Here is a 19,168-nt window from a genome sequence, read left to right as displayed (position 1 = left end):
TCGGTTTGTACTTCTAATTCGTGACCGGTGTTTTGTTTTCTCTTCGCATTCATCACTAATCACGCAATGCATACGTGTTGCGTCATCCGCCGGAACTGCTTCAGTGTATGACAGTCAGCGGAAGTGAGAGAAAAGTGTTTATTACATTTGAAATATGGATATTTTTCTTAAAAAAACATGGATTCGCTACAGGGGGCCTTCATTCATCCCCCGGAGCTGTCTGCGGCAAGTTTTTTTATGAATGCGCAAGCTTTATTTGACGACTTGTGGACTGTTCAACTGCAACACCCGCTGACTGCAATGATAGAGCTTGGAATAGCCAGGACAATTTTTAACATAACTCCGACTGCATTCGTCTGAAAGAACTAACCCTTTAACATCGTTTAAATGGGCAGAAGAAACTCGCTGTGCTTGATATAGATGTGACAGCATCATAGTAGGAGCAGTGTTAGGACTACTTTGGTTCATCATCTGTTTTTATGTAAACAGTCTCTGCTTTTTCCATCTTGGTCGCCCACATCTGTGAGAACTGAAGAGAAATTCAAGGGGATCTGTAAATCTGAGACATCAACATTTACCTGCCATCTTAGATGTATGTCACCCACCTGAACCTCCACTTAACTGTGCTAGTGCTTTGAGTGTGGGATCCTGTCACAAATCTATCAACATGTCTAATTCCTCCTTGTATCCCTGTGTTTGAGTCTCAGTGTTATCACGATGACTGACAATGATTCAAAGACCACAGTCTGAGTGTGCTATCAGAACAGAGAACACAAGAGTGCAGCCCTTTCTCCAGAGAAACCACTCCGAGCTGCGCTGTCCAGATATCAACCTCGCTGACAACTTCCACATGCTAAGTAGTTCTGCCATGCTTTTAGACTGGGTGTTTCTTCTTTCCAGTAGTCTGCATAGTTCACCCTAAAATAAAAAATTATGTAGTCTGACGGGTTTTTTAATGCCCCTTGAGTCATGGCATTATCTAAAAAGCAGAGTGGCAATATTATCAAATAAGAGGTACCAAAATCCTTTTCAAGGGAGGTAATTTCACTTGGTTGCCATATATTTGCAATGCCTCCAGGCAGCTATTTCAGGCATGAAAGACCAACTCCTGTTTACTTGAATGGGGAAATACTGAAATCTCAAAAAGTGTTTCCCGACCTCACAGTTAAATAATATATTTCAAATCAGCAACAAAATCTGACATGAACTGTTTCATAAATGTTGATTTTTCATGTTCAATAGCGTTAAAAAGCATGTATTTCAGGTTGCCCCTGCCAAGCCGCATATTATGCAGTCTGTTTTTATTGGAAACAGAGCTGATGCAATACCAATTCCAGTTTGGCTCTTTTATTTAAGAGGCGGGACTTCTGCCATATTGTACTTAGCACTTTCTCCCATTCATAGTAATATGAGTGAGCTGTCTTGGTCTATTTACAGCCTTAGTATCTGCTAAACTTAAATGAAATTGACAAAATAGAAAATGTGTGTTGTCCATTAACAGTCTGTCAATTCGTCCTGGTTACAGGGTGATGCTGCTAATCTAAAATTGGCTAAATATTGGGAGATTATTTGGACTGGCCAATACATCTGCTATATTACTGCTATATAACTATAAAAATACCTATAGCTTGTGTGAGGAACAGACTAGGATGCACTAATATTAAAATATGCTGATATTATATGTCAATAAATATGCCGTTATGTCATGGATGATATTTTGTCTACATTAAAAACAAAAATCACTAAAAAAACAAAAAAATCTGTCCATTTGCTACAAGTGAGTTCAGTCAACATGGCATTATAATGTTAATTATGAAAAATGTATATTCTTTTTGAGATATGCTAAAGATTTACTAGTGTTATTAAATTATCAGTGTTTGACCATTAGATGATGAGTCAATTTTAAATGTAAAATTAGAGGAAGTAAGCTTAAGCAATTAAATATCCAATATGGACCGATACTGATTAATTAAAAATCTCTAATATCTGCCAGTAGATATTAAATTTAATGTTTAACAGGAATGAAAATGATTTTGTGATAGGTAGAAGCATAGTTTGTCTAATGGACTGTACCCTAGTTTAACAACATATACAATACAATTGTTCAGCTGACAAAAAAATCTTCAATCTAGTACCTTTATACTGTATGTAGGATTGTAAGGACTGTAGTCTATCCTTCATAGCCTCTGCATTAAATTCAATATGGCGTTTGCCCTGACTAAAGTCGATAACCGATAAGCTACAGATATATTGTACAGACCATCTCAAATGATCGTTGACATGAGAAGTATCACAAATGTTGCGCACTCAACCCCATTTACAGGAAGAAGAAAGTGGAGAAGAAATGTTCAGAAATATGAATGAGATTTGAGAGCTAGGGCTCTGACAGAATTTTGTTTTTGGGTGAAGTGTCTCTTTAAGATCATTTTAAGCTTCAGACTGAAATGTTCACAGATGGTACAGCTGAGAGTGGAGGCCGAATCAGTGCTGCTGAGCTGCAGCGGGTGAAGTGAGAGAGGCAGATTGAGGAGTGAGTCTGCAGGTGTTTAGGTATTAAAGTGAAGTCAGGTTCACCGCTGGGATCACTGTCAGTTGCATATTAAAGAATGGGCAATCTCAGAGTGGGCCAGCTAGGTTAAAAGCTTCCCCAGGCTATTAGTCACACTTTTAATTGAAATGCTAGTATGTTAGGACACAGGGGCTCTTTTTAAGCACAGCTACTGGCCTTACCTGAGTTGACAAAGACAGGAGACTGGTTGAATGTTTAAAAAAATATCAAAAAGCAGTGAGGTATACGATTAGCCTACTTTACCTGAGGGTACCAGCATGTATTGGATTGCATGAATATTGCACAAAAAGAAAGGAATAGCTGCAGAATACCTGATATTTTCTTCAGGGAGCAATTCAGATCACCTCTCAAGGGTTTTGCTGGTTAGCATGGTCGAGTTAGCCTCCACTGTTAACGGCAGCGTATAACTGTTATTGAGATTTATGGGAATGCTAACAGTTAGCTTTCTCTAGGTATTTACTGAGTAAGCTGTTGTGATATATTGCCTTCAAGATCTTCCAGACCGTTTATGAAGAACATGTTATATTTTTATGTGTTGCAGGTCAAAAGTTTGGGGCTTGTAATATCTTTAAATCTATATCTATAACTATAAAGACATTTTAAAGACATTTATAAAGGTAACAAAATTCAAGTATAAATTATATTCTTTTGAACTTTTTATTCATCAAAGAATCCTGAAAAGAAATATTAAGCACAAAGTTTAATTATCAACATTGATAATGATAATAAATGTTTCTTGAGCAGCAAATCAGCATATCAGAATGATTTCTGAAGGATCACGTGACACTGAAGACTGGAGTAATGAGGCTGAAAATTCAGCTTTGACATCACAGGAATAAATCACATTTTAAAATATATTAAAATAGAAAACAGTTATTTTAAATTGTAATAATATTTCACAATATTTATTTTACTGTATTTTTGATCAAATAAATGTAGCCTTGGTGAGAATAAGAGTCTTATTCCAAAAACATAATAAAATCTTACACCACCAAACTTTTGAAACTTTACCCGCTCTGTATAATTTAATCACAAATTAAAAGTTGGTAAAGAATGAACAGTCACTACTGGAAACTTTGTCTCAATGACTTCATTCATAATATGAGATGTTTTACAAACCACTTGAGCTGAAAGTGCACAGAAAGGTGTGAGGGTCAGGGCAGACCCCTTTTTTAGACAGCCCGGTTGAACCAAGGCTGAAGTTTTTCAGTATTGACCCTACTGGGTATTGATGCTATTGTATGAGCCTGATCGATGTTAATGCAGTGAATTCCCTCTGGCCAGCAATTGAATTGGTTTTCTGCTGTAAAACACAGGGGAATATACATATGCTTTCCACTGACTCAGCCAAGTTTTGGACTGAAAGGAGAAAGTTATGATTGAGGTTAAATAAGAATTAAATTGAATGCTTTCAACACACTTTAACACTGATGTGAGCTACATTTTCTTTGCTTTTTTTTTTTTAGATCTTGCTTTTTCTTAAGCTTCAAAATACCAAACTCTGGGAATAAATAAATTATTAATAAATAAATAAATTAAATCGCTACATCTGACCTGACCTGGATGTTCTTGTTCAGTTCAGCTGATACCAAAATACCAGAACTGCCTCAGAGACCTGAGGAACGAATTTTGGAATGCTTCAGGTTTCTGTTAATCCATGATGAGCTGTTTATACTTCTGCTAAATGCAGATAGAACAAGAAATGTGTCACTTTTGATTCATAGTGTTGCACTGATTCATATCATACTCTATGCATAATTATACATTGAATTCTACATGATCTGGCTTGAAGGACAGTAAATAGGGTGTGTAGATGGTGCTGATGATGATTGGTGAATTAAAGACCTGTAAGAAGGCTTCAGTAATAGTGCTGCAGTGCTCCTCAAACCCATTTAACCCATAGGAATATTTAACTGCTTGCTGCAGTTGCTAGGCAACAGGAGATGGGTAGCCTCGGTACATGACTACTTTTGAAGCACTGTATCTCTCTCTTTCTCATTATTTCTCTGTCACTCTTGCGGATACACTGTCCCAAATATCATTGCTTCTTGAGATTATACTCAGTTAAATAGAATTGTTCTTGGGTCAATGTGCAAAAAAGTGATGTATCAAATTAAATTTAACTTCCCTTTGGTGAACTCAAGCTGCTGTAGTTTCAGTTTTAGCTTCCACTTGTGATTATTTTCATCACAGCATCAATTACATAAAAAAGGAAGCATTTGATTCAGATACTCTGAAGGAAAACTGTGACCAAAATCATATCTCCCATGATGCCACACTCATTAGCGTAGATGTTAGTTGTAGTAGTAATATTAGGTCAGGATATTCTTTTAATTGACCATTTGGTGAAGGTGGAACTGTGATTTCATGTATTAATTCAGATTGGGATCTCTGTAGATTATATGTAGATTACTATAATTATTTTAGGGAAAGAATACAATATACAAGATGCTATAGTGGCTGTTCTGAGCAGTTTGTGATTTGATTTTGATTTCATTTAATTTTCTTTTTTTCTGTAAGATGAGGTGCCAGCTGTACTTGATCCACCAACTGTTATTTTATTCAGGAATTTGCCAAAAAAATAAAAATCTGCATCTAAATCGGCACCTTATCAGTTTTCTGCAGACATTTGTGAATGTATTATCTGTATACTATACTATATACAATTTTTTTTAGATTTAGTGTATGTTTTTGTGTGTAGAAAATACAGACATGGTCAGTTCAGACAGGAACAAAATTATAAGTATGTCTGTCAAACACAAATTGAACTAACCTCAGGGAAAACTAGTCTTGTCTGAAGAGGGCTTTTAGCACTTGTACAGTGAATTTATAGATAAATCAGAGCACGGATCTGTGTGCCTGTCATCGGCTGTCCTCTGATCCTGGATCAGTTGAAAGTGAAAAACACTGCTCTATTTTAACTGGAATCTACACACACACATGCACACGACCTGTCGCGTTCCATAATATTCTATATCAGTAATCAGGATAGCTCTATTCATGAAGAGTGATTTACTTGGGCCTCTGTCACCGCTGACTGTAGTCTGAGCGCACACGCTGAACTGAAAGCAGCTGTTGTCGCTGTAGCCGAATGCTGCTGGGTCATACGGATGTCATTAGAGCAGTTAGAGGACTGAGCCAGGATCTGTGGGTTGTTTGGAGGTTACACCGCATGAGTGATTAGATTCCCTGGAGATTATTCATGTTCCTTCTGTTTAAATCTCTGTTTATTCTCTCTTTCTTCCTTCCTTTCATTGGTAAAATTATTTTTATCAAAGGGTAATAGTATGCACGATACTTTGATTTATTCCATTGTGCTAAATGATTACAGTATTCTTATAACAATGTATTTTCATTTTATGTGTTTGTACAACTGGATGATTAATTGGGTGGACTAGTTTTTTTTTATTGTTTTATTTTATTCCTTTATTTGAATTACATTTAATTATAATTTATTTAATTTGATTTGTTTTATCAATTAGGTAAAACCCTTTTGAGCATTTTCAAATGAATCTGCTTTTAGAGAATTTAATAATACAATTTTTTTGCTTTGTTCCTCCTCTTTTGTAAGTCGCTTTGGATAAAAGCATCTGCTTAATGCATAAATGTAAATGTTCATTTCACCTATGCATACAATGCATTTGGTAGAATGTCAATAGTGACTTGCTGTGGACTCAAGGTTTACATTTTGCTAGTAAAGTTTAAAACAGTTGTACTTTTATTAACATGTCTCACCACCCTTTCATCCATTCTGTCACACTCCATGTAATTATTTTAAAAGCACAATTGTATCCAACATAAAGGCCCACTCAGAAACGCATATGATTATGATCAGGTGAACAAATAAATTAAGTACATTTTACAAGAGAGTACTTTTAGTTTTTCTGCTTCAAATTGAATTCATTATGTTGCTTACCATTTCTGAAATTTATTAACAATTATTACTGATTGTTTCTATAAAAAAAAAAAATCAGTGCAGGTTAGAAGATTTATTTGTTGTTCAATTTGTTGTGCCATTTTCATCTTTGCTTTCTTTCTTTCTGCTTTTATAAGTCCTATCCTCTGAGATTTTGGTAACACTTTACAACAGGGGTGTCCAAACTCGGTCCTGGAGGGCAGGTGTCCTGAAGAGTTTAGCTCCAACCCCAATTAAATACACCTGAACCAGCTAATCAAGCTCTTACTAGGCATACTAGAAACTTAAAGGCAGGTGTGTTGAGGCAAGCTGGAGCTAAACTCTGCAGGACACCGACCCTCCAGGACCGAGTTTGGGCAGCCCTGCTTTACAATAAGGTACATTAGTTAACTTCTTTAGTTAACATGAACTAAGCATGAACAATACTTTGTATCTTAGCATTTATTAATCTTAGTTAATGTTAAATTCAACATTTACTAATGCATTATTCAAATCAAAAGTTGTGCTTGTTAACATTAATGCACTGTGAACTAACAATGAACAACTAAATATGCACAAACTTTCTTTAACAAAGATTAATAAATACTGTAATAAATGTATTGTTCATTGTTTGTTCATGTTATTTAATACATTAACTAACATTAACTAATGGAAACTTATTGTAAAGTTTTACCGAGATTTTGGTATTATTTTAATTATTTTCGCAGTTTCTCACTTCTGCATTATCATCCGTCCATCTGTTGTCGTGTGCTTGCTTCTGTCCATTTCTCTGTCTCTCTGTTTGTCTGTGTGTGTGTGTGTGTGTGTATTTGCGTGGGTGGTGGGGGGAAGGGTTGTGTGGGGGACAGGTATAGCGGGGGGGTCGTGGTCCAGAGGGGGCGGTGAGCTGCACAGAGAGACTCTTCAGCAGATACACAAGCAGTCAGTGGAGAGGCTTCTTCAAACAGATGGGATGGGTAGAGTGGAGACACAGGCCTGTCACAGGGCAAACACACACACCACACACACACTCCCTCAGAACTCAACCCTGTGACTCCAGTGTAAAAATGTTTTACGCTACAGTGTTGAATAGATAGAAACTGTTCATGATGAGATGACTGATTTGTTGAAATGCTTATTTTACCTGTTATCCTTTGGTAAATTTTTGTCTCGCTGTATTGCAGTCGCAGACAGCATTGGGAATATGATGCATTATTTTTGTAATTGCGTTACTTTTTGTCACTGTCTTTTGTGTGTTATGTACAATTTTGTGCTGTGGACAAGTGTTTGTCCTCTCACCTTATAGACAGCTATATTGATTAAGAGTGGTGAAATGCACTTTTGTCATGTTTGCGACTTCATGTAACAGGAAAGGGAGAGATTTCTGATCTATATTTCTGTAAATTTAATTAAATAAATAGAAAGACTTACTACTTATTTGAAAACGTTATTCTGGCATAAATATACTTCTTAAAGAAAAAAGTAACATCGTTTTGCTTGTCACTTCCAAAAAGTAATAGGGACTCAATAGTACAGACTGGGAGTAAATTTATCACAAAAGAACCCCCCCCAACAAATGTGACAATAGTGTAACATGTTATCACTTTTGGTGACAGGGACGAAGCTTGTTTGATTTCCAGTCACGTTTAGTGTGCTGCAGCACTATTCTGTTGTGTTCTGCAATGTCTGTTTGGCGAACAACTATTATGAGCTGATCAGGATAACTCAAGGATAAGTCAAGAGTTATCAGTATATATAAATGTATGCTTGGAGGAATATTTAACAATAAGATCAATAACATGCATTTAGAAAATATATAGGATGAATTTTCATTTCATGCTGATTTAAAGCAAGCAAGGCCTTGTAAATCTGTTATGGAAGAAGTGATGGGAAAAAAAATCTAATATTTAAATAAATAAAAATTTAGGGTTGAATTGTTTAAGGGAGATTTTTTTTCTTCCCCAAAACTGAACTGGAGGATGAACAGCATTGCAACTTAACAACAGTCTATATCAAATAAATCTGTACTTTGGTACCTGTTCATGAATGGAATGCTTCATTTTAAGTCATATGTTTAATTGTAGTCATATATTTAGCCTGGAAACCTGAGCAATCACTCGTTTACTTGTAACATGTTACTTCCACCGCCTAGTCATTTTAGCTAGCAGCATACACGGATTAGTGAACCTCTCCTGTCATGCCCAACAATGCTTTTTAGGTTGCTTTCAAGGTTTTGAGACATCCCAGCTAAAAACACCAGCTCAGACCAGGATGAATTTACTCTAACTGATCCTTGCTTATTTTGGTGCTGGTTCAGCTAATGGAACAGCACAGACATGTTGTCCACCATCACAAATGCTGACCAACCAGCATGTTTAATACTGTGAAGTGTTGCCAGTGAAACTTGTTAAGAACATCAGTATCCCATGTTCGCGTCCAGTATCCAAAACACAGCATACGCTAGTCTTACTCTTAGTTTTTGCTTTAGCTTAGTTTTCTTATAGTTAATTTTCTATAGTTTACTTGTACAGTAAAGCACATTTCAAACGTAACCTCATTAAACTTGCCGATAGCACCATTCTGTCAACCTCAGATATCATTCAGATTAATTTATCACGTTTCTAACTGGCATCATCCAGTGCAGGGCAGAGTGCTAGTGCACTACACCATGTTTACAGCACTCGGAAGTGTGTTTAGCTGCAGGCCGCAGCGCAGAGGAGGAGGAGGCCAGTGTGTGTGTGTGTGTGTAGTGAGAGAGGAGAAGTTGAGGACAGCTGTGGATTGACGGCTGACTCTCTGACCTCATCCCTGTATCTCTGTAAGTCAGCTCAGCGTAGTGCTCAGCGGGCCGTGGTATTTTTATTTAGTGCGTAGGCTGGCCCTACTCACTTGCATAACTCCCATTACCACAGGCAGAAAAGGTGAAAATCAAATATCTTTTTTTCTTTGTGAACAATCGCTCGTATCTCCTGTTGAAAAAAAGAGAGCATTTGCTGCCTGTCTACTAGCGCTCGCACTCCCCTTCTGCTTCTCTCGCTCTCTATCGCTCTCTCTCTCTCTCCGTCATTGTTGTTCTGTTATTTGGCTTTGTAATGTTCCCGAGCTTGAGTGAGAATTACTCGTTTTAGTGGATGGAAGGTCAGATGAAAGGTTTCTTCTCCTCTGTCAGCGTCTCCCATTCAGTGTGAGATCACACACATTGCTGAAGGGATGCCGTGTTCAGACCCCAATTAACTTTCAAAAGACAACTTTTCTTTGTTTAGTGCATTTATCATTACTTTGTTATTCAAATCAAGATCCAGTAATTTTGATAAAGGCCCATATTAAACTGGTAGGCACATGTTGGTGTATTACAAACAGCGATAGGGAGTATCTACTGTACATAAAATTAGCACTGCTTATCTTTTTATCACATGAACACTAGCATAGATTTTTAGAAAAATAATCCATCTCTGTCCATATATCCATAAAATGCAAGTGTACGGACCCTAAATGTTGATGCTTCAAAATCCATGCAGAACAAACATGACAGTAATACATATGACCCTAGCTGATGAAATAATGTCTTCTGAAGCAATAAGATTAACGTATGAATTGTCGTATTTGTTTTGCATGTTTTTTGAAGCATCAACTTTGAGGGTCCCATCCATTTGTATTATATGGGCTCAAAGAGATGGATTATCTTTCTAAAAATCTTTGTTTGTGGTCCACATAAGAAAGAGCGTCACATGCATCTGGGACATCATGAGGTGAATAAGTGATGAGAGAATTTTCGGTTTTGGATTGAGTATTCCTTTAACTACATTTTTCAGTAGTATGACAGCTCAGCTGTTTTCAAAACTAGGTTTTCTGGTAACAAGCTGCTTCCTAACAAGTAGTGGTGTAATGTGACAAAATGCTACTTTTTCCTAGAATGTTCTTATCTGTCATTATAAAGCTTGGTAAAGTCATTTTCTGTTTTGTGAATCGGTTCATTCAGGATCATAAAGAAGTGTTTCACATTATAACATTTTTTTTTCAACTTTTATATTTTTAAAGAAGTTTCTTATGCTCAATAAGGCTGCATATAATTAATCAAAAATGCAGTAAAAACTTGTCTAACTTCCTTATTGTCATTTAATACTTGCTGGACCTTCTGGAGGAATTCATGTAGGAAAAGTTTCACAGATGATTCAGAAACAGAAAGAGGAATCAAACAAAAACCGAAGGTAAAACTCTCTCGATCTCAATCCATCATGCTAGTTATAGTCATAATTTACTTCCCTTCAGGGAAACGCTGTCTGTGCCATGTGCACAGTATAATAAAAAACAATTGCTTCTAGGGGTATATTTAAATAACCTGTTTTAAAAACATAACCAAAAGCTACAGTCATCAGCCATGATATTGTAGCCCCAGATCTTCAGATGAAAACCTGTTCTCCTCAGCTGAGAGACGCAGGTGCTTGCAGTGTCTCTGGCGTGTATATCCTGTTCTAACAGGATGCCCTGGGCTCCACTTCCCTCTCAGCCAGCTCAACCCGCTCTGCCAAGGCTGTGACAGACATCAGCTGCCAGAGAGTCATTAGCAGTGAAAGCCATTCTTTCTCATTATCTAGATTTCAGGAAGAGGGAACGCCGAGGCTGGTGGGAGCGCCGCCTTGGCTGAAGACTGGATGAGGTGTGTGTGGATCCGTCTTTCTCTGTAATGTCTCAGAAATGAGACAGATTAGAAAGACAGCGAGAATGAAAAAAGGAACGAACGCCAGGTTTAATTGGCATGTGACTGATTCGCCACGCGGCTACCACTGCCAGGGCAGTGTAAAGCTGGAATGGCAAAACAAGCGCCAGCCTGTGCGTAGATTGAAGTGAGGGGGTGAGAAAGAAAGAGAAGGAGAATGAAAAATAAATCGTTTTGGGGAAAAAAACGACTGTTTTTTTTTTCTTTGCGACTGTTCTGCTCCTTTATTGAGTGGCCTATGGTGGGTGGAAGCCTCATTGATTGAGTTCTCAGCAGCTGAATTATATAAAGGCCATATGGGAGTGAAGAAATATCAGACAAATTCTAGACTTATTTTTTTATTTCGTGTTGGGGTTTTCATGTCTAGAACTGGATGGAATAAAGGAAAGAATCAAGTGCAGTGATGGTCATGATTGTTGCGTTAGGATATGTTTCTGTGTGTGTGTGTGTGTGTGTGTGTGTGTGTGTGTGTGATCCACCCATTGGGTTGGTGTGTTGAGATGATGTGTGAATGTGCAGGGCTGCACTACTGCACACATCAAGCACAGGAAGCCCTCAAGAGCTTTGTGACACTAATAACGGAAACATTGAGATGTTGTGTTGCAGAAACACAGTAAACATTTGAAAACATTAAGTAACAATACCTTTTGTCCTTATCCTTTTGTTTATAGGATTTTATTCAATTATAATAAAAATATGAAATATTTTTTTATTGTAAAAATGACTATATATGGTCTTTTAATTAACAACAAAATATGTATTTTTAATTATGCATATGTAATATAAATGTGTACTGTACTACTTTGTATTTTTTACACTTTTTTTATAGAGATAGAGTACATATATCAATACCAGGTCAGTCAACATGTTATCTGTCAATTGGTTGTTGTGTCTTGTAGCGAATCAGCTCATGGGGAAATATGAATAATTAATCATAACTAGTTATAATTAATTATAAATATTTATATCCGCTGTAGATATTTACTTGACCTCTCAGGGTCAACTGTCTGTCAATTCTAAGAACGTTAATTTCCTGGTTAAGGGAAATAACTTTCTTACTGTACAATTCTACACCGAGCTTGTAGCATAAATCTGCATGATTAAGTGACTCCAGTTATGAGCAAACAATGAACAACGTCAAGTGTGATACAAGTAAGACTTTATTAACTACATAAACACTTAAACTAGTCTAACATACTACATAAACACTTAAACTGGTCTAACATACACATACACACACACACACGCACATGGACCAGTGATAGCAGCATTAGTTGCCATGGGGACCAGGGGGGCCTGGTGTCGTTGCAGACATCCTGCAACCCAGTTTATTGGGTGAGGGGACTGTGACGATTTGTTAATCTAATGAATAACTGATTTGTTAAATCAAATGGAAAATTGTGTGTTTGATTGGTCCAGACGCTACAGTCTGATATTGGTTAATTAACTGCTCATATTAATTTCTCCTTTTTTACACATTACCTTTGCTATCATCTAATACTGTTAAATGCAAAACTGCCAAATATGATCTTTAGCAATTCTCAAAATTAAAATAATTTTTATGCTGTATATTATAATATTGTAATGCCAGAATTCACTTGTAGCGTCTAAATGGATGGTTTGTTGTTGTTTTTTTTCTTTTTCGTTTTTGTGTTTTATTTTTAACTTATTTAGACAAAATAGTAGAGAATTGTAATATTACTCACTTGTCATTTATTGCTATAAAAATAATTATGGTCTTATCAGTATCTGACAGAATTTTAATATCAGTGCATGCCTAATATTATATAAAAATCTTGAATTCAAGAATTCAATAATGTAATGTTAGAAATTCTGATTTTACATACAGACAATGCAAATATTTTGCTGGACATTTAAGAGAGCAATAAAGACAGCAAAATACAATAAAAAAATAAGGTGTCTAAAAATTTGTCACTGACACTTAGAGGGCCAACCTGTCATCTTGCTTAAGGGCACAATGCCCTGAAATATAGCTTATAGGTTAAAACTCCCTTTAACCAGCCCAGAACTTTAAGCAGTATAGTTACACCACCTCAAAATCTTAAATGTGACACCTCTTAGGGATTTGAAACTGACAAACGTACAGACATCACAAAATTTCAAGCTCCTCCATGCCGGCCATCTTCTCATTTAGTGGTTTGTTGTCAGCAATGGCTCCACTCCAGTCCACTGGCAAACACTTCATCAGTGGAGAGTGTGTGCAGTATTACTGAGAGTGTAAATGAACAGCCTAAGTAATGGCTGTGTAAGATGCATCTGTTGTTGATTGTGTGGTGGACAGCAGGAGTGTGTGTGTGTGTGTGTGTGTGGGGGGGTGTGCTGCTGTGATGTTCAGATGTGTTAATCTCGCTGAAGCCTCACTCTTAACAGTCCCATCAGCACTGAGCGCAGGATCAGCCCAGCTAATCCAATTAATGTCACAGCTAACATCCGTCCTCTGTCTTTCAGTGTGTGTGTTTTTGACATTGCCACAAGTTTGTGAAATCTGAAAGTTTCGTAAAAACTTTGTACGTTTTTGAAAGGAAAAATTCTATTCATTGTCATTGTCTATAATTCTTGATTTCTTTAAAGAATAAAAGGCAGTATAAAATAGTATTCATTCATTCATTTATGAGGAATGAATATACCAGTTAAATATGACCAGGAGATAAATTCTTAATGAGTTAATTTTGACCACTAAAAACATAAATGCCTTTATTCACTTCTGAAACCCAGTGAAATGTTTGCTATTCAAATGGCATTTAAATGTCTAAAATGTTGTAATTTCAGGTTTTAGTTACTCTACCACTTGTAATTAACTTAAGAAAAAAATGAATGTGAATGTGGAAGTCTTCATTTATCTAAATAAACATGCAAGTATCCTTTGCGTCAGTGACTTTTATGATCATATGAGGAAGCACTTGTACTTTAGAATGAAAGACAAGCTTGTTTCAATTTTAACAGTAGGATGTTGTCCATTTGTGTTTAATGATCTGCGGTAAGAGAGCTAAGCTAGCTGTTATTGTCAATGTTGTATTAGATGGTGTGACTTGTATGTTTTAGTTTAGAAATTCATATTGTGCGTGTGACCTGTGTGTATGTACAGAGGATTGTCTGAGGTCATGTGAGCAGTGTGTGAACATTTGATATTGAGTGAGAATTCACAGCATGTCTTATATACCCTAAATTGATCATTTATATCTCCTCAGTAAAGGGATATAATTTTCCTGACCGTTAAACCCAGTTGTTTATTCATAGTTGGAAAAGCTGCATATAAATATTAGGTTAGCAAATTAACATAATTAGTATCAGAATAAAGTTTTGTAACTTATTGCCCTAAGCTTTTTCTACGTTTTGTTTTTAAATTAAGTTTCAGTTTCTATAGTCATACTTTTATGAACCATTTTAAATGTGAAATTTCATGAAGATGCAGTTAAAATGAATACACCAATAATTTTTTTAATGTATTTAATTTAAATATAACCCAAATAAAATGTATAGCTAAACATGAAATAAAATAAAAAATAAATATATATATGAACTGGTCTGGTCTTAAATGCACCTTTTTTCACCATCTGTTATTTTGGGAGAAGATAGTGGATTGAGTCTGTGCAAAATAAGGTTTGCCAAGGATGAATGCATTGTGCATTAAGTTACTTAAAGAGAGAGTTCACCCAAAAAAATATTGTCATACATTTTGTCATCATTTACTCACCCTCAAGTTGTTTCAAAGTTGTATGACTTTCTTTTGTGAACCATAAAAGAAGATATTTTGACAATTAATTTTAATTGTCAGACAACAACATATTTCAAAATATCTTCTTTTATGATTTTCTTTTGTGGAACATAAAAGTTTGGAACGAGATGAGGGTGATTTTTGGGTCAACTGTCCCTTTAACCAGCATTAGATTTATTGAGCATTACATGATCTTCAAAAGCCCTCAGATGTAGATGGATTGTGGATTAAATGTCCGAGAATTTAAATGTCAAAATTTTTTAGACTTGGTGTGAATCAAAAACAATGATAATTTTATGATATCATGGTATGTTTTTGAATGCTTTGCTCAACATTGTAGACTGAGAAAAGGCCACATAACTGAAACCGTGCATCCCAGTTTATTTACATTCAGAAATGCACAATAAATGTTGGTTTTCATCATTTTAGGAGTACACTTACTAGCAGCATGTGGATGACTTGAAATATAATAGACTTGGACGAAAAGCCACATAAGGTATTTAACAGTAACAACATCTTTCATATTTTCATCCACCTCTAAATAGTAAGGATTATTTTTCCTCTGTGCAGAATTCATTCTTCGCCCGGCGTTCTGATTGGCTGTTTCGGCAGAGCAAGGCTTCCCATGTAAACTCAGCTGAACTCTATTTAATTCACCTCCTTTAGGGTTGTGTGTGTGTTTGGGGTGGGGGTCTGGCAAGTTTGTTTCCTTCAGCTCGATTCAATTTAGCAGCTCTAACACCTTGTTGTGTTCATGAAGCCTTAGTGATGTTGCACCATGAGGAATATCTTTTGCATGCTGTTCCATTTCTAGTAAACAAGCACACAAACTCCCTTCCCTTCCTCCTAATCTGCATCTTCCTGACAGCTGGGCCGAATTCAATATCAAGATGAACGTTCCCAGTCATCTCCGGGATCACTCGCACATCTCCCGTGCCCATGAATTAAAATCGTGAAAGGTTCTTTTGCGGCTTCTCTGGCCAGACGCGGCTTGCTATAACTGGAGGCTCTTTTTAAAGGTTCACAGTTGTCCAGAAGGCAGATATGCTTGGATGTTGTCGAGTGCATGTGTGTTTGTGTGGGCTTGCTCGTGTATGTGTGCGCGTTTGAGCTGTAAGTGTGCGAGTACGTGGGTGTGCACCGTTGCCGTTTGTCTCTGAGCGACTGACTGATTAGCAGGAGAGGACTAATGCTCGTGCTTTTCTGAGCTAATTGAATTCGTCTCAGAATGGCTCTGAGCAGCATCTGCCGGGACGAAGTTTGGTGTCTTAACGGGGTGTTCGGCATGGTTGCTGAGCCGCTAGCATGGCATGGATATTTAATGGGCTGTTTAATTATGAAGGGCCAGATCAGTCTCGCTGTGAAGGGACGTGGGTTGCTACATGAGCCTTTCTCTCGTTCTGACCTTTTAAGAGTACTGGAGAGAGAACGAGTCAGGGAAACTCCTATACTGGGCCTGAATCAGGCTGGCCATTATGTAAGCGTATGCTCAGTAGGCCCTGTGAGAGGCTGTTTAACTGAGCCACTTGGAGATGGCAGTCTGCGCTTCACCTCTGTGTTGATCTTTGCACTGTCACCAAGAGCAGAAGAGGAACTTCCTGATGCTTAGACCTCTTAGTAGATGATGAGAGATATATATATATATAAATATTTAAATATTAGGAACTGTTGTTATTTATAAACAGTTTTTTTTTTTTAATTTGTATGAATGAGAGTTGATCTCAAACTGTGGCATGTGGATTGTCGCCCACTGCTATGGAAATTTACAAAACTGTAGAATATAAGTGTTTTATTTCAGTTGGTATTATGTTTTTGTTTTATTTTTAGTTTCCAATCTAGAAACCGTTTTAATTCTGTCATCATCTACTTAATATGTCAAAACCCATATGAAATTTTGAAGATTGTGCCTGTCACTCTCTTCCATGCTCTTCCATGTCTCACATGTTCTGTATTAAAGGTGCATTCAGTATTTTTAGCTAGGGTTAGCGTTGCTGTAAATTTTGGAGCGATACCACAATGATGTTAGATGTTGCGTGTGCTGCCCAGTCCCACCAGGAATTCGCTGGACTTTTTTTGTGGCTGAAAATAGCTGAATTTTCTGTGGCTTTTCTCAAACATTGTGGTGATATTTGCAGCACTTTTTTGTTGTAGTGAAAACTCACCAATAATCATGATGTACTTATGTTATTATTTTTAGTGATGGTAAGAGCACAATTACCTGTAAATACTTTTGCAATAATTTTACAAACACTTTTTACTTTTCTAAAAAGTATTTGGAATAATTTTGAAATAACTAGAGGCAAAAAGGAGGTGTTTGCCAAAAGGCAAGATGAAAATGTATCATGTGTTTTTGTCTGCTTTTGGCTCAGATACACAGGATTCAGCACTGTTTTGAAGTGATTCCATGCACTTCTAAAGAGAACTTTAAAGATCAAATTCAGAAATGTATTTACTATTAAAGTGTTTGGACGGAAGATGTTCTCAGAATGGCAGCTCTGCTCTATTCTATGATAAATGGCAAACATTTATAGCATCAATTCCCTAAAATCTTTGCCCTCCAGCTGATCATCCCCCCCCCCTTTTTTTGGGAGAGAATTTGGTAATATTCTCAGCTGTACAAGTACTGCTGTTGTCATATTTACCACATTCATTTATTTTTCTTAATTTTTTTCCTTAGTACCATCATTGTACTATCAAGGGAAAAAAATCTGAAAAGATGTGATTCTGCTTGTTTCATGCCTTCTTTCTCTGTCTATTCAATAAAACATTTTTAACAAGAAAAAGGGATTTTAATAGACTGTAAAACTGCATGTTAACACTTTATTGTTTTTATAGTAATCTGGTCCTTCCACAGATCTGCAAAAGAGCCAGTCAAGGGTCTGATGAAGGTTGTGTAGCACCATCATTTTTTTAAAACTGTAAGAATATTGTGATTAACCGAAATATGGTGTTATGTTGCCCAGTTCTCAATCCCAAAAGATGTACATGCTCAAAAGTGTTGGAAGGAACATTGTTGTTACTAGGTGCTGCCTGAATGTTTAGCTCAGGTTGTATTATTGTTAACAGGTTGTAATAATTATTATTATTATCATTTTTTATTAACTCATTTAGGATCACAAAGATGAAAAGCGCAAAGTTTACTGAATCATATGTTTCAGTTTTCTTCCAAATCAGTTTTTGTTTCTTTATCTCTCTCTTTTCTCACTGGAGTATTTATTTGGAGTGTGTGGGTGACAGTGGCTGTTCAGCCTGTCTGAAGTTGTGTTTTGGCCGGAGCTGCTAGACTAAAAGTGCAGATTCTGAAAGAGTGAACGTGAGAGACATGATGTAATTTCCCACAAGAAAATGCCTATAATATGTGATGCGATCAGAAATATTCACACAGTAGATCAAATACACACTGTGACCTTCAGTGAATAGGAGCGTTAACCTGCAGCAGGAAGAACGATGCCCCTACGATGACCTGGTTATGTCACACTGCAGAGGTGCCAGGGGCATTAGTAATGTGAACAGAGGGGCCACTGTATTTACAGTCCAGCACAGCACATCTTTTGCATAGTAGTTTCAGCTCCTATAGTTCTGATGCGGATTGGCATGCTGCTTACAGTTTAGTGTATACAGTACTGTCTACTGCTACTGATATTCAGTGAAACACACCAGGCACAAACATAGGCAGTGATAAGCATTCACACAGCACAATAGTGATACTACATTGTTGTCACATATAGGCTACATTAAATATTATATTGTATTTTAAAAAGACAGAATTAAATATGTATATAAACTACATTAAATGTTTAATTCAGTATCATACACACACGTGAATGAATATGTACTTTTAATGAAAGATTGAACAATTAATTTTTTTTCTCTCTTCAGAGTTTTGTTGTGTAGCGGTTATGTGTGTTCTGTGTGTGCACTATAGGCTCAAATGGTTAAAGGCTGTTGGATGTTTGTGAGTGTTGCTTTCATTGCGTTGGTATTAGCTTACATCACTTTAAGTTTTCTCTTGAACAGTACAGATGAATTGCAAAAGAGCCATTGAAAGTAATGATGGAGAATGTGCAAAAAAGGGAATTCAAAATCATGTTGTGGTGTTCTCATGATGGTTTTGGTCTCAAAGAGGTTAAAGCAGATTTATAGTTTAATTATGCAATAGATTTTTAGTGGTCATTTTTCAGTTTAGTTCTCGACGTGGTAGATGCTTAAGGTAATTCATGCTTGTGAGATGTCATAGCTTATATATATATA

General features: G+C 36.6%; 1 protein-coding gene across 2 annotated transcripts in view; it reads left to right on the top strand.

Annotated features, from left to right (window-relative positions):
• LOC107590404 (protein kinase C beta type-like) overlaps positions 1-19,168 on the top strand; it is a 127,315-nt gene that overhangs the window by 10,724 nt on the left and 97,423 nt on the right. The window lies entirely within an intron of this gene.

This window comes from Sinocyclocheilus grahami, unplaced genomic scaffold (genome assembly GCF_001515645.1).
Source record: "Sinocyclocheilus grahami isolate Dianchi unplaced genomic scaffold, SAMN03320097.WGS_v1.1 scaffold127.1, whole genome shotgun sequence".
In the NCBI taxonomy this organism is placed as follows: domain Eukaryota; kingdom Metazoa; phylum Chordata; class Actinopteri; order Cypriniformes; family Cyprinidae; genus Sinocyclocheilus; species Sinocyclocheilus grahami.
This window is presented reverse-complemented; position numbering and strand designations above follow the sequence as displayed.